The following is a 14,206-nucleotide window of genomic DNA, read 5'->3' on the forward strand; positions in this document are numbered from 1 at the left end:
TTTTTCATAAATGTGCAGTTCCAATTCTCTAAGAATATTTATATTCTTATGTTCAGATCACTATGTGCTAATATTTTCTTTAATTAAAGTAGTACCGTGGCTATTCTTTGAAATGGGTGTGACTGCTGTAACTTCAAATTTGTCTTCTTGTACAGAGCACTGAGGGCATTTCAGGTTTATTGGGTAAATAGGTAGGATAGCCAGGCATTATGAGCTGGTTTTAATACATCATTTTTACTCTTGCAGGAGAAGACAGTTCATAGCCAAATAAATGATACTGACTGTCAATAACATGCTGCAGACTTTACTCTTCTGTCAATTAATAATAACGTTTCTTGAACAAACAAACAAATCGTCAGTGTTTTTGCTTGTTATTGAAATTATCTTTAAAAACAGGGCTAAGTTCTATTCAGTCCAATTTTATTATTGTCCTTGCATACTCTGTCAGTGCTGCTCTGCCTCTCGAAGCAGCTGGTACTCGGCAGCAGACCTTCAAAAATTTGTTGTAGAAGGACATCTAGTGGCACAAGGACTATGAACGCCATGGCAGTCCGAATGTCTGTCAGAGCCTGCGGCTCTCTGCGGAGGACGCAGGGGGATGACCAAGTACAGGGAAATGAATTTTACATGCTCTCAGTGACTTCAAGGAAGAGCAGAGGTGAGTTCTATTACTAACCCCAGGCCCCACTTCGAAAAATACACGTAGTCAGAAAGTGTTAGGGAAGAATCCTACAAACTTTTATACCTTCCTTTGCAATCTAAATTTTTCACCCAATCGAACATGTATCACTGCTGAGGCTGCAACACAGAGTCAATACTATTCAGTGTAGAAACTGTTTTGGTTGTTTGTTTGTTTGTTTGTTTGGCTTCACTAAAAGTACTAACTTTGTATTACTTACTATTCACTGACTATGTTTATAATCCATAAAATCTCTTACCACTAACATACCTGAAAATCTTACCTGCATTTATTAAAGAGAGAGTATGACAGAGATCTACCATGTGTTGTTTGTTCTTTTCTTCTTCTGGAGATAGAAAGCACTGACTGTAAAATGCCTTCCAGGTGGGCAGACTGTGTTTGTTTGAGTCTTTGTTTTACTTTGCTTTACTAAATAATTACACAGAGCATAAACAGATGATATGTGTATTCTTATTTTGTGAAGATGAAAGCATACGTGGATATACTGCTTCAAAGTAGTGTTTTAAGAAACTGCTGTCTCTCTCCAACTCCTTCTTTACTTCCACTGTATGCAGCTGTGTGAAAGAATAGAATGTTATATTGTGGACTTCAGTAGTTCCACATTTTCTATATTTAGCTGTAGCTCATTGACAACCAAACAGAGCTCATTCAGGGTGTTCCTCTCACTTTGTTTCATTCAGGGTGGGAAATATCATGGGACATCTGATTATAATGAACCTCTTTGGCAGTAGGGGAATATATATTCCTATATATAATAAGTCTTTATGTTAGAACAATAAATATCTGGACTGATTAAAAAGAAAAGGCGAAGAAATATTTGCTGTGATCATGGAGAAAAAGGAATAGAGAGATGGAACAAACACACATGGTTTGTTACAATTGGCTCCTTTATGTGTATCAAGTAATGAAAGCTACATCTATAATTCTTCACTAAGGATAGTGAAGATAAGTGGATAGAGCTAAGGATGTTAATTTAAAAGAATATTAATTTCATTAATTATCATTTTGGCTGTCAGGTAAACATTTTTTTTTCTTTTTTATTTTTTTAAGTTTTGCGGTGTTGAATATAAAATTACAGAATGAAAATGGAAACAAACTTTACAACCTGTACTGAAGTTCTAGGAAATTATGAAAATTACTGTTTTTCTCATTTTTAATTTTTATTTTATTTTAAACATAGGAAAAAAGGAAATATATTTGCATGTTTTCAAGTTTGGAAGACTTGAAATAAAATGATAAAAATAAAAATAAAATAAATAATGGAAACAAAAATAATGAATAAAAATAATAGAACAATTTATAAGTGATTATGTTTTATTATTTTCATCTGGGACATTCCTCTTGCAAAAATGTAATTGGCCATTGTTGCATCAAGGTTCATTTTTAAATTTCATTGCACAAGTTTTTCAATAAGATTATTTCTTTCACTTTTTCCTCTGATTTTCTGATTTTTAAAATGCTGGAATTCGTAGATAAAATGCATCAGGAGTTATTTTCAAAATGCAAACCTGAAAACCAGTCTGTGAAATTCTACAGTTTATAAACATCCATAGCTAGCTTTTTTTCTTCCCTGATATTTCATTATTACTGTAATTGAGGGAAATATATATATATATATTCACGGTAAGGTTTTCACTGGTTCCTCTTTGGCTTTGGCTATGAAAATAAAAATGTGATCCTCTAATTGTATTAAGATATCATATATCCCAGAGTTCCATTTCTGTGTTAAAGAGCCATCTTTCTCCTTGACAATTAGTGATGCTTCTGGCATCGACAGGCAAATGATTTGAGATGCAGGAAAAAAAACCTAAAAAAAAAAATATCTGTCAGCTAGATTACGCTATCATATTTTTTCCTCAGTAACCCAACTTATCAGAACATTAGCCAGCACTCTAGTTAATCACCAAAGCAATATTCACCAGATGCAGTATCTGCCATGTGCTAATTTTGGATAATAAGCTAGAAAATACTTTTGGAGATTTGGGAGTATTGCAAAGGACTGATATCTTGCGCATATGGTGAGTAGTCTGTATTACCCATGGTCCCATGAAGTATATGAAACAAAGAATAATTGGTCAAGAAGTGCAAATGATTATGATTAAGAACTGTACTTCAGATAGTTAATTACCTAACCACATCCATTAAGTCATCTGCACAAAAGTAAATGACCAGAGGGTTTAAATTAGCAATGACTGAAAAAGATTCTTCTGACATTTGGAGCTGAGTATTACAGTTAACAAAAATGTTAGGGGAAAGACAGGAGAATATAGAATACAACAAACTTAAACTTCACTTAAATAATGCTTCTATATGTGCAATGATGCCAAATTTTAACTATAATGAATGAGTATCTGAGATTGTATGTAGAGCTCAGATAACAGACAGGTGAATGTGAGCACAGTTGCAGGAAGCATAACAAGTTGTATGAATGTTTTTCCTTTCTTGAGAGCGGAAAGTTAACGTTATACTCAAGCACTGATTTTAGACACAAATTTTCATAGTAAGACTGCCAGGGCTCTGAGTCAAACTATATGGTTCCTGCAACCATTTCCCTTCCCCTCCAAGGGTTGGGTTGCAGGCTGTAGGGCTGGCTCTGATGGATGGCAGTGACCTGGGATGAAATACGGGATAGCTTCCTCATAACATTTCCTGTGTCATGCCTCCTCCTCACTGCTCCTTGCCTTTTTCAGCTTGGCCTTTAAAGTGCCTTGCATAGCGATATGGAGGCCATTCTCACTGGACCTTCTCTGTTCTTGCTCAGGAGCTGGAGGACCACGTGCTGCATCAGGGCTCTACAGCAATCCCATGTGCTGCTCTGTAAGAGACAGAGGGAAGGAAGGTGACACCAGGATGCTACTCATACTGCTGCCCTCTGCTTGTATCCTCTGAGCCAAACAGAACAGAGCTGAGTTCTGTTTCTGGGAAGAAATCTTGGCAGTTTTAATCAGCATCTGCTGGGAAGGGTGAGAAATCATTTGTTTCTCTTTTCTCCTCTGAAGACCTCGCGCAAATGGCTAAAAAGAGAAATTTTCACTAGATCCAAAATATAGTTTTTGAATTCACAAGCTTCTGATCCTATTGAGTTTGAAATTATTTCTGTTTCCCTGGAGCAAATTTACTCTTCAAAGCTGTACTCTTTACCTATTGTTTTTTTTTTTGTTTTTTTTTTTTCCCAGGGAAAGCAAACAAGAAAAAACACCAGAAAACACCACAGCAACAGAACCCAAAAGGTAAGCAATTAATAGTCCTGCTCAGTTCGGCTCAAATGCAGTCTACTGCTATTTACTGGGAGTCTAAAAATGAACTTTCAAAAGTACCCTGAGTGGTTAACTACTGGATCAATCATGCAACAGATAAGTATCACACTTCATTTATGATACTATTTAAAAACCTGAGCCCAGACCTCTAACCAAAGTGACAACAGCCTTATGCTTGATGAAATTCATCATGCCTTTGTGCCTCATTATGAAGAACAAATAATAAAGATTTTTTTTCTGAACTCATCAGCTATGCAAATTACTTGAAGGATGTGGAAGGTGTGGGGAAAGAGTGTTTCAAACCATTCTGAATCAGCCTGGTTTCACTCTGACAGAAGCTAGTAAGAATTTTCCAGAGTTCAGTAGGAGTGTCAGTAAGCTAATAATGCTTCCCTTTTAAAAATCTCATCCTTAATGCTTCTAAGCAGCTTTGAACGCCCAAAGTGAAAAGTCCCTTTAGAAGTGCAAAATCACTGTATTATCATTATATTGAGGCTAGTTTACTTTTCTTAAAAACTGTTTAAATGAAAATCTGCATTCAATGGATTTAAAGAGTTAGGGTTTCCCGGGAAGAGCAGTTCGAGTAAAGTTTAATTTAAAAGCCATAGGTTAATATTTTTGGTTTTAGAGAAAATGAATTTATACACATCATTCCTTATTTTGCATGCAGAAAAGAAACCTGTAATCTGATATTATCTTCTGAACACAAACAGTTCTTTCTTTTCTTAACCAAGTAATTCCTTTATGTCAGTAATAATGGTATTTCTTCTATGAAAATCTCACAGCTGGCACAAAATAAATAAATAAATTAGAATAAATGTCATGCTGCAATTTCAGAAGCGATCAAAAAGTTAATACTAATATATAATGTTGAAAACACCATCTTTGATTTCTGAATACTATCTGAAGAAAGCACAAGGAAATATTTCTTTCATCTATAATGAGCCTGAGAGAAAGAATTAAAAAAAGAAACTAGGAAACTGGCTGGAGTTCAAAAGAAATTAAACCCAGAGCTATGAGATACTGCAGGTTAATATGATTGAATAATAAAATTCCTCTCTCTCTCTCTCTCTCTCTCTCTCTTTATATATATATATATATATATATATATATATATATAAAGCTAATCTGTGGTATACCGTATTGGAATTTTTTCAAGTGCTGGCTGATGATCATGATGCTATTTCCAAGCTAAATTAAAAACCACTGTTAAATTTGTGTTTGTTAATATTGTAGTCCATAACCTTAGGGCTGGATTGAAAGGAGAGAAACTACATCATTGCAGGGCTGCTTCGTTTAGTGTGTATGGGAATGATTTTGTGGTAAATGCTGTTAGAGTGCTGGGGGGTGTAATCCTCTATTAAAACATTTTCATTTGGGAACCTTTAGCTGAACTCAAAGGCTGTAAGCAGAATTATATACAATTTATGTGAACACATCATTTAATCACAGGCTAAAAGACAGAACATACAGTTGAGACTATCGTACCACAAAGCCAATCATCATTAAGCTCACTTCTTTCAGTTAAGGCATCCAGTGAATCTCTGCAGGCCAGACGAGTTGTAAGGTTACAGATCTGTGATGTTCCATGATGCATACATCCTCAACCGCTCTGAGTTGCTGTCTTCCAGCATGGATTTTTTTCACACAGTAAAATAAACAAAATTAGCATTTTTTCCTCTAAAATTATTGAGCTAACAGTACCAACCCAATAACTTCATTTCTATCTTCATGTGTATTTTTTTTCTTTTTTTCTTTTTAATTATCTTGAATGTCTTCAACTTATATATTTTCATAACATTTCTCACTCTTTATTCTGGAATTCAGATCATCCACATTTAAGGCACTTAGATTGGCACAGATTCCCACTTTGTGACTGTGAAAGACAGAACTGTTTTTAGTTTATTGTCTCAAAGTTTGCTTTCGTGAGGCCTTTCTGATGATAAGACTCTGACAGGCAACTGCTAACTATCCAGGAGGGTGAATGGTGGGTGTTATCGTGCCATCCCTGCTTAGGACTGCAAAGATAAGCAGGAACAAGACAAGCAGTCTTTTTCCAGGGGTGCTGCTGGGAGGAGCAGACCCCTGCAGAAGGTGGTAAATCTTGTGTCAGGCAACAGAGACCTCCAACCCTTGCTGGCTTATCTGTGGGGCAGGAATGTCAGAAAAGTTAGTTTTAAATCTTCTTACAAAGAAGCGTTTGTTAAGAAGAAGAACCCCCACCGAAATGGGGGATAAAAGACCCTCGCTAAACTGGGGACTTTGGAGACAAACTCCCAAAGACACCTTTGACGGAGAATTCCCTGAGGGGGAAACTTCGTCGGAAGAACCCCCGGGACCGGCTTGCTGCGGAGCTCCCTGGCTGTCTTCCATCCCCCGCGGTGATCAGACGAGTTCCTGAGATCGTCGGACCTACTGTGTACCTCGCTGGACCCACGGTGGTGACTATCTCTTTCGCTCTCTGCAAAGACTCCTTGCTTACATTTCCTACTTTTTTCTATCGCCTACCTTCCCTTCCCCATCTCCCTAAAAATAGCTAGGACTCTAATAAACTGGTTGGACCAACATTTGAACCGTTGCTTCTTAATCTCACGCCGGGTATACACATATCAAAGAACCTTGCCTCCCTCCTACAAATTGGAGCGAGACAGTGACCAAAGGAACCAACAGTAGAGAAAAAAGAAAACACATCTCTTGCAAAGCTAGTAGCTTCCTTTTTATTCTGTTTGTATTTTTTCCTAGTTCTTTAGTCACAGGAAAAGCTAGGGGTGATGGAACCAAGCTACTCAGTGACATATAATCTACAGTTTATCTACAAAGTGGGATAGGTTTAGCAGGTGGATTGCAGTTTCTCAGAATTATCTCAGAAATGCAAACATACCCTCTGCACAGGATGCCCACATCAGACAAGGCGTGCAGTATGGCTTTGATCAGCATCATAGCCTCAAGGGAATGGGACAATTGTTGTATCTGAGTGAGGTATCCAAGCCCTGAGTGGAAAATGACTTCAACCAGTGGTAGTGCTGAACACACCCACAGTGGGTCAACAGGTGCTATTGACATCATTATTTAATTCTTTCTAATCTACAAGTTCATAATTCACTGGGGATCTTGGCTACATCACCACATCTAACTTCTCCATATCCAAAGTCAGTCAGCAGTTGCCACCTAATTTACAATTATCTCTTCTTCACCTGCACTAGATGTATGACAGAGATGAAAGATTGTCAACAGATGACCTGTACATTATTAGAGGAGAACAGATAAAGACTATATCTTTATGGTAAGCCTCCTATATATAACAATTAGCTGTGCTTTTTTAGTATTTCCATTAAATGACTGAGAAGTGATGTAGTCAAAGTCTTATTTATATTACTTTTCTTATAGGCTTCTTTCCACAGCAATCTCCCTCTAATGCCATCTAAGTTTAATATGTCTGTAATTCACCTTCTTCCTCTTTAGTGAATCATTATGCCATCCAGCTGGCATCATGATATGTGTCTTCTTATTGTTTCAAGGAATAATTTCAAGAGCTACAGAGAGAGCTTCAAGTTTTCTTCAAATTTAGGAGAATAATGGATGCATATGACTGAGCATAGGATGCCAGTATTGAAGAAAACAGAAAACAGTAGTAATGAATACTGCTAAGATGAAAACAACCACAGTGCTCAATCTGAAAAGGTTAGATTTTTTCCTCAGTGTGTCATAGAAGGGGCAGTTATTTGTTCTCCTTTGAACTCACAGACATAATCAAAAAGACATGGAGGGATGGATCACCAGCTATCACAACCCTACTCAATACATAAAATGGTAGTCTTGATCAGATGTGGAAAGAAGAGCAATTGAAATATTGCACCATAAAATCAGATGAAGAGCCTTCCCTTTTCTAATTGGTGAAATGTCTTCATATGCCCGTGTCTTCTGTGCAAGTGAGGGAAAGGACTATATCTCTGAAATCTACTGGATAGCCTGTTACTGTATGAGTATATTGGGAAGGATAGTATGGCTGCTTAATCAATACTTACAGTAATTATTTTTTAAATATTTATTCAATCTATGACTTCTTAACATTCTTACAACATCTTCCTCCTAGTTCTTGCCTCTTTTCACTCAGAGAGCACATCTGTCTCATCTCTAATGCTTCTCATCTCTCTTGCACTCAGGTTTATCAGCCTGTTTTAGTTTCTTTCTTATCATTTCTCTTGTCTTTCATCAGTAGGCACATTCTGTATAAAGAAAATATGGATAGAATAGACGTGTTGAACATATGAAAGGGCATACTGGGTCTAGGCAAAATTCAGTATTCTGTTTGTGAAATCTCTATAGGCAAATGTTGAGGAAAGAATATTAATAGAATAATAATGTTATTCCACAGTATTCTTTTATTATCCAAATACTTTTAAGTCAAGAGATTTTATTTATTTATTTATTTTAATGTACGATTTCTGTATGTTTCTATTAAACCTCAGCAGGCTATTATGTACTGTAAAGCCACTATGTATTTCTTTATCAGTGTTAGATTTTTATATATGCTGCAATTTGCCATCAAGTTCTAAGGTTGCACGTGGGCAGATATCCCCTTTGTTTATTTTGGTTCAGTTTAATTTGTTTTATTTGAGCTGGCATTGCAAACTATTTGTTTTGAGGAAGATTCTTGAGAGCTAGAACAGATAATGAGACATGACTGTAGCACGCCAGATTTAGGATTTGTAAAAGAAATGTGGGAATAAAATTGTAGTTTTAACTTCTAGATTGTTTGAGAATATTGCTTGAAAATCTTTTGTAGCTTATCCGCCCTCTTACTGTGTTGAATCTACTTACTGATGTATCTTTGAAACTGTTTTCTATGAGGGCATGAGGCATACAGGGAAGCCATCTCCTCCTGTCTTATCTGCCAGAAGAAAAATAAATATTGTAATAATTACAGTTAACCTTCTAAGCTGTATCATGTTTACTGTTCTCATTTTTCTTTTTGTCTTTTGCTATCAGTCAGTGTATTGTGACTAATTCTCATGATACAGTGCTGTAGCTGGGAAAATGATGGTGTGAATTTTAATGAGGATTTAAAAATTATCGATAAATAATTTGTTTTTCCTGTTCTTAAGATTCCCTAAGGCAAAATACATAATGAATGAAAGCTGACTTTAACTGGCACAATAGTTGAGACAGTTCTTCCTCAGAAGCCTCACTTAAATGCCATTGCATTTGACACTGCAGTATACAAGTTGGAGAAGCATTGGTCAAAGTCAGCCATACAAACCACAGCTGTAATGAATAAGTTTCACATTAACACCAGAGTGTGTTACTGCAGTAATTTGTAAATGACAGCAATTAGTACATCATGCTATTAATTCCTGTCATTAGTCTCAATGTACAACAGCCGAAAAGCAGACATTTGCATGTCACACAGGTCATCCTTTCTGAAACAAACTCCTGAACTTCACTCTAGCATGAAATTACTATGTTTAAGTGTTAACACATGGGAATTTTAAAAACCTCATGTTGAACTGTAGTTTCTAACATAATATGTCTTGCTACCTTTTCGGTGGCAACAGCAGGCCTGTTATGCCTTTTGAACAGCACTGCTACACACTTCTATGCATGCAAAGGAAAGAGAAATTCTATATTCCAACACTCGCTGTAGTACAAATGTTCCCAATTTGCAAATGAATCTCTTTAAGTGTGAATGAGCTCAAGTTTATCTGTGTTCTGTGCATCCTAGCAGGGATACATGGAAATTTCTAAGCTGAGGTTATTTATTGGTTGTAAAAGAAAAAAATAAAAATAAAAAAAAAAAATCCTTGTCTGGAAGTAATGCTTTCTCGATCTAAGCATGATACTCCTTCAATTGACTTTCCTGTGTTGCATTCTGTTAATGGAAAAGTCAAAAGTTGTTAGTTGTAATTCAAGTCTAAAACTGAAATGAAGATTGGCTGTCCCGATCATTTCTGGAGGAAATAAATGCAAACATTTTTTGATACATTTATTGTTATTTAAATGGTTTTGCAGTGCTCTTTTGTTTTTTGTGTTTTAAGCAAGAAAGAAACAGTATTTCAAGAGAATGTATTTCAAGACAATATATCTATTAACTTAAGAGTAATTAGACTTTCTTCCTCTGGTCTTGGAATCAGCAGTAAGTGTTTCCAGCTTATTGATGTTAAGAGTTTACATAAGCTTCTCAAAGACCTCATACAAAAAAATATTCAGCATCTAGTTGACCTGTATGTTGGAAAAGACAAACAAAAGAAAATCCCGATTGCTATTGGCTGAGTAGAACACTTCAGAATATACAAATACAGTCACATGCATAAGTATTACTTTAACAGATAATTCTCATTTCTCTTGTTTTTGATAGCCACTGATGACAAACCTCTCTGGGTTATCTTTTTGACTGCTCAGAAACTTAGAGAGGTTGCTTATTACTTACAGTAAAAGAAAATGTAATGAGTCCAGTGGAAAATTTACATAGACCATCTACTATCTTCATTACACTACTACTACTGCTAATTTTACTTACAACTCAAACATTCTTTTTATTATTGTTTTTCTGTATTACTGTTTCAAAGATGATAAATAACACACACACTAGCCCAAGTAAGCTTTGCAATTAGAAAGAATGTCACAAACTAATAATGAAATAAAAGAAGAGTACACGTAGTGGTAAAACTTTTCCTTCTTCATTTTTATGTTGTAAAAATGAAATAAATGGAAGACATATTTTTAGATTTTATATTCAAGAAAATATTCAGTAAATAAAATGTTCAAAACCAGATAAAGTGGTGTTTTTGTTCTGTTGTTGTTTTGTTTATTTGCTTTTTAGCTCATTTGGTTTTCATATATATATATATATATATATATATATGTATATATATATATATATATATAGTTTGTTTCAGTGTAAACAAACTCTCGTGCTCCATTACAGCTTTGCTAAAGTTGGTACTCAGGACAGATACACACTACCTAAACCTTTAACAAATATACTTATTCATATTCATTAGTAAATCTGCAATAGAAATATTCCTTCCAACAGCTGCAGGATGGTGACTGGTCCCAATTGTTTCAGAGTGTGGAAATAAAAAGTAATAACAATTGAAAAAACATTATAAACTAGGATGTACAAAAGCCACATGGTTTTGAACAAGGAAACGATTCCACTACCACACAAACAAACCTAATAGTTGTTCATTTTCTAGGTGAGAAAGTTCAACATTAATTTTAAATTGAAATAGCTTTTTTAGCAATATGAATATGTTAGAGCATTCCACCTGTGCACCTTTGCAAGTTCTTCAAAAGTAAACACAGTGGATCAATTACGTATAAGTGATGCACTGAACCTGTCCTTTGAGGGAGCAGAATCATACTGAAAAGCAATTTCTCCAATACAATGAAAATGGAAAATTGATTTACAGTCTAAAGGTGTCAGTTCTTATAAATAGAGTCATTACAAGGATCTATAGAATCTCAGATCAAGGAGGAGAGGACTGAATGAAGGAAGAAATAACACTTCAGTATAAATGAAGTATAATTGTTCAGTCAATACTTTACTTAAGTATTTAGGTAAGATTTCATTATGCATCAATCAAACCACTTTTTACAGACAGCGTTGAACTCCATAGTAGGGAAACAGTTGCTCAGAAAAGAGTTGAAAGGATTAAGTCACTAAAATGCACTGAATTTGATCATCCTAATGAAGGGTATTTAACACCCAGGAATATCATCCTTTATGTTTCCTCTTCTCTCCTCTCAACACATTACTTTTTTGTCAGCAAAGAAGATGCCAAGGTGGGCTGGTTGCTAGGAGGTGATTTTTAATTCCAGGTGTTGTTGCAATACAGCAGGTATTTCATTCTAGGTATGAAGTAGCTGCTGATAAGAGCAAAACCTATGAAATGAATAACGCAGAATTCAGTCTCAAAGCACTTTGTGCAAATAGACATTTGCCTACAGGATCATTCCCCAAGCATCAATATAAAATTTTTTAACTGGTTCAAGCAGCCGTCCTCCTCCATTCAGGAAGAGAATAGCAGTAACACAATGTGGTTTACAGCATAATAAAAAACATGCAAATAAAAAACAAGTAATGGGAACAGACATGACTGCTGTTTATAAATACCTCAGGAGTGAGATGGACAAGAAAATGCCCGGGAGGAGAAATGCCATTTAAGCTAAAGGATTGTGTTAGTAAAAGGCAATGAATAAAATTAGACTAGAAATTAGAAGATTTCTAACTATTAGAAGAGTTGAAGTGTGTAACAAACTCCCATGGGGCTTAGAGAGAAAAATATCTGATAGTTTTTAAGACTGATCTAAAAAAGTTTGTGAAATGAATTAGAGAATAGCAGGAGATTGTGCTAGTTTGCCCAGATCATTTCCAGTCATATGTCATACCTTAATAAGCACTATAAAGAGATGAACTGCTATTTACTGAGTGACACCAATCTCCATCTCTTTCGGTTGGCTGGAAATAATATGTTAACTAGGAAAATATATGACATTCACTGAATAATTTTTTGCTCACAGTTTGAAACGCTGAAATGAAGGATAATTTGATCTCATGGGCCTATTTCCTAGGTACGCCAATCATGTATTTCAGAAAAAGATACATAAATAAACTGAAGATTATAACTATCACTCTGGCTAGGTATTATTATGTGAGGGTAGTGAATCACACAATTCATTAAGAGTTCCAAAAGAAAGTACAACCCTGTCTAATCTTCTCACTTTTTTTTTTTTTTCTTTTCAAAATTCTTTGAAAGATCATCTGCATAGCATGTATTAAAAATCCTAATGCAAAACTTAAATTACTGCTGAAATGATCAGAGACATGAATGGAGTTTTCATTCCACTTGGAGTTTCTCATGCTGTTTTTCTATTGCATATCCTAGCTGTTGATGCAAGCATATGCAAACCTGATTCAACAACTCCATAGTGCTGTGCTAGATGTACACGAAAAGCCTTGGCATTTAGTTTTTATAATAGATGTATTAAACAAGAATTACTCGTGTGATACTGTCATCTGCAGTAATATGTAGCAAGTAACAAAAAGCTATTCAGAAGTGATTCCCATTTTGAATGTTTGATAAACAGATAGCAAATGCACTTTAGGTGATGGTACTAGTCCATGGTGCTACTGCAAAATCAACTTAAATAGAAAAGCATTTGATGAAATTTTAACAATAATAAAATTGTTATTGTGGGGTTTACAAAAAAACAAAACAAAACAAAACAAAACAAACAAAAAAACCAAACCAAAACAACAACAACAAAAAAACCCAAAACTTTAAAAGCCAGTAAATGATCTCATAGGAACCACCATGCAGACGTTATGCAATGAAAAGCACAGATACTTTAATTAATCATTGTCATCTTTTTCTTTTTTTTTTTTTTTTTTTAATTGGACTTCAGTAGAAAGATGGTCATCTGAATCTCTTAGATTATTCGTCAGTGGCATTAAAACTTTACCACCATTTTCAATCGATAATGTTGTTAATATTTAATAGTGGGAGCTACCCACAGATGAAAACACGTGTACCCAATTGTTCTACATGTAGTACAGATACCAAAGTGCCCAAAGACAGTTTTGGACATGGGGAAAAAAAATGGCAAACCTAACCAAGAGGAAAAAAATCCTCATTCTATTGCAAAGTGAAAAACTCTGTTTAGCCACTTAAAGAGAACCTTTATGCTGAGAATCTCGGGGCTAAGAGCTGCTGTTATAAAAGAAATGTTGATGAAGGGAAAAATAAATATTAGTCTTCATTTGTAAAGTAGGATATGTGCCCATAATGCACAGTACAGAAACACCAGAATTTAGGATTCTCCTTTCTTTAAAGTTAGAAACACGCAGCTGTGCTTTGCTTTTTTTTCCTTTCTTTCTTTCCTTCTTTCTTTCTTTCTTTCTTTCTTTCTTTCTTTCTTTCTTTCTTTCTTTCTTTCTTTCTTTCTTTCTTTCTTTCTTTCTTTCTTTCTTTCTTTCTTTCTTTCTTTCTTTCTTTCTTTCTAAATTCATTCATGTTTTTTTTTTTTTTTGTTTTGTTTGGATTTTGATTTGTTTTGGTTTTGCTGCATTGTGATAATGTGTCAAGTGGAGAAGAGAACAGTAGAACCTGGGGCAGCCCAGATAATGCTATGCTCTGGTCAATGAAAACTATTCACTTTTAGAATACTGTTAAAAATGAGTCTTTCTCCTTGGCGAGTGTTTAACATACAGATGAATACAGATGATAATTTAAAAAAACAGGTTGAG

The 14,206-nt window shown here is 35.1% G+C and overlaps 1 long non-coding RNA gene across 1 annotated transcript in view; it reads left to right on the forward strand.

The window, feature by feature from the left end:
* Positions 1 to 564: 564 nt before the first annotated feature.
* Positions 565 to 14,206, forward strand: part of LOC107309915 (uncharacterized) — an 88,809-nt gene continuing 75,167 nt past the window's right edge. Inside the window, exons 1-3 of the long non-coding RNA XR_004306424.2 lie at positions 565 to 658; positions 3,462 to 3,663; positions 3,877 to 3,930. This is a non-coding gene — a long non-coding RNA (uncharacterized LOC107309915). The remainder of the gene's footprint in view (positions 659 to 3,461; positions 3,664 to 3,876; positions 3,931 to 14,206) is intronic.

Source organism: Coturnix japonica, chromosome 2 (genome assembly GCF_054131305.1).
Source record: "Coturnix japonica strain WE chromosome 2, WE-NBRP24, whole genome shotgun sequence".
Classification (NCBI taxonomy): domain Eukaryota; kingdom Metazoa; phylum Chordata; class Aves; order Galliformes; family Phasianidae; genus Coturnix; species Coturnix japonica.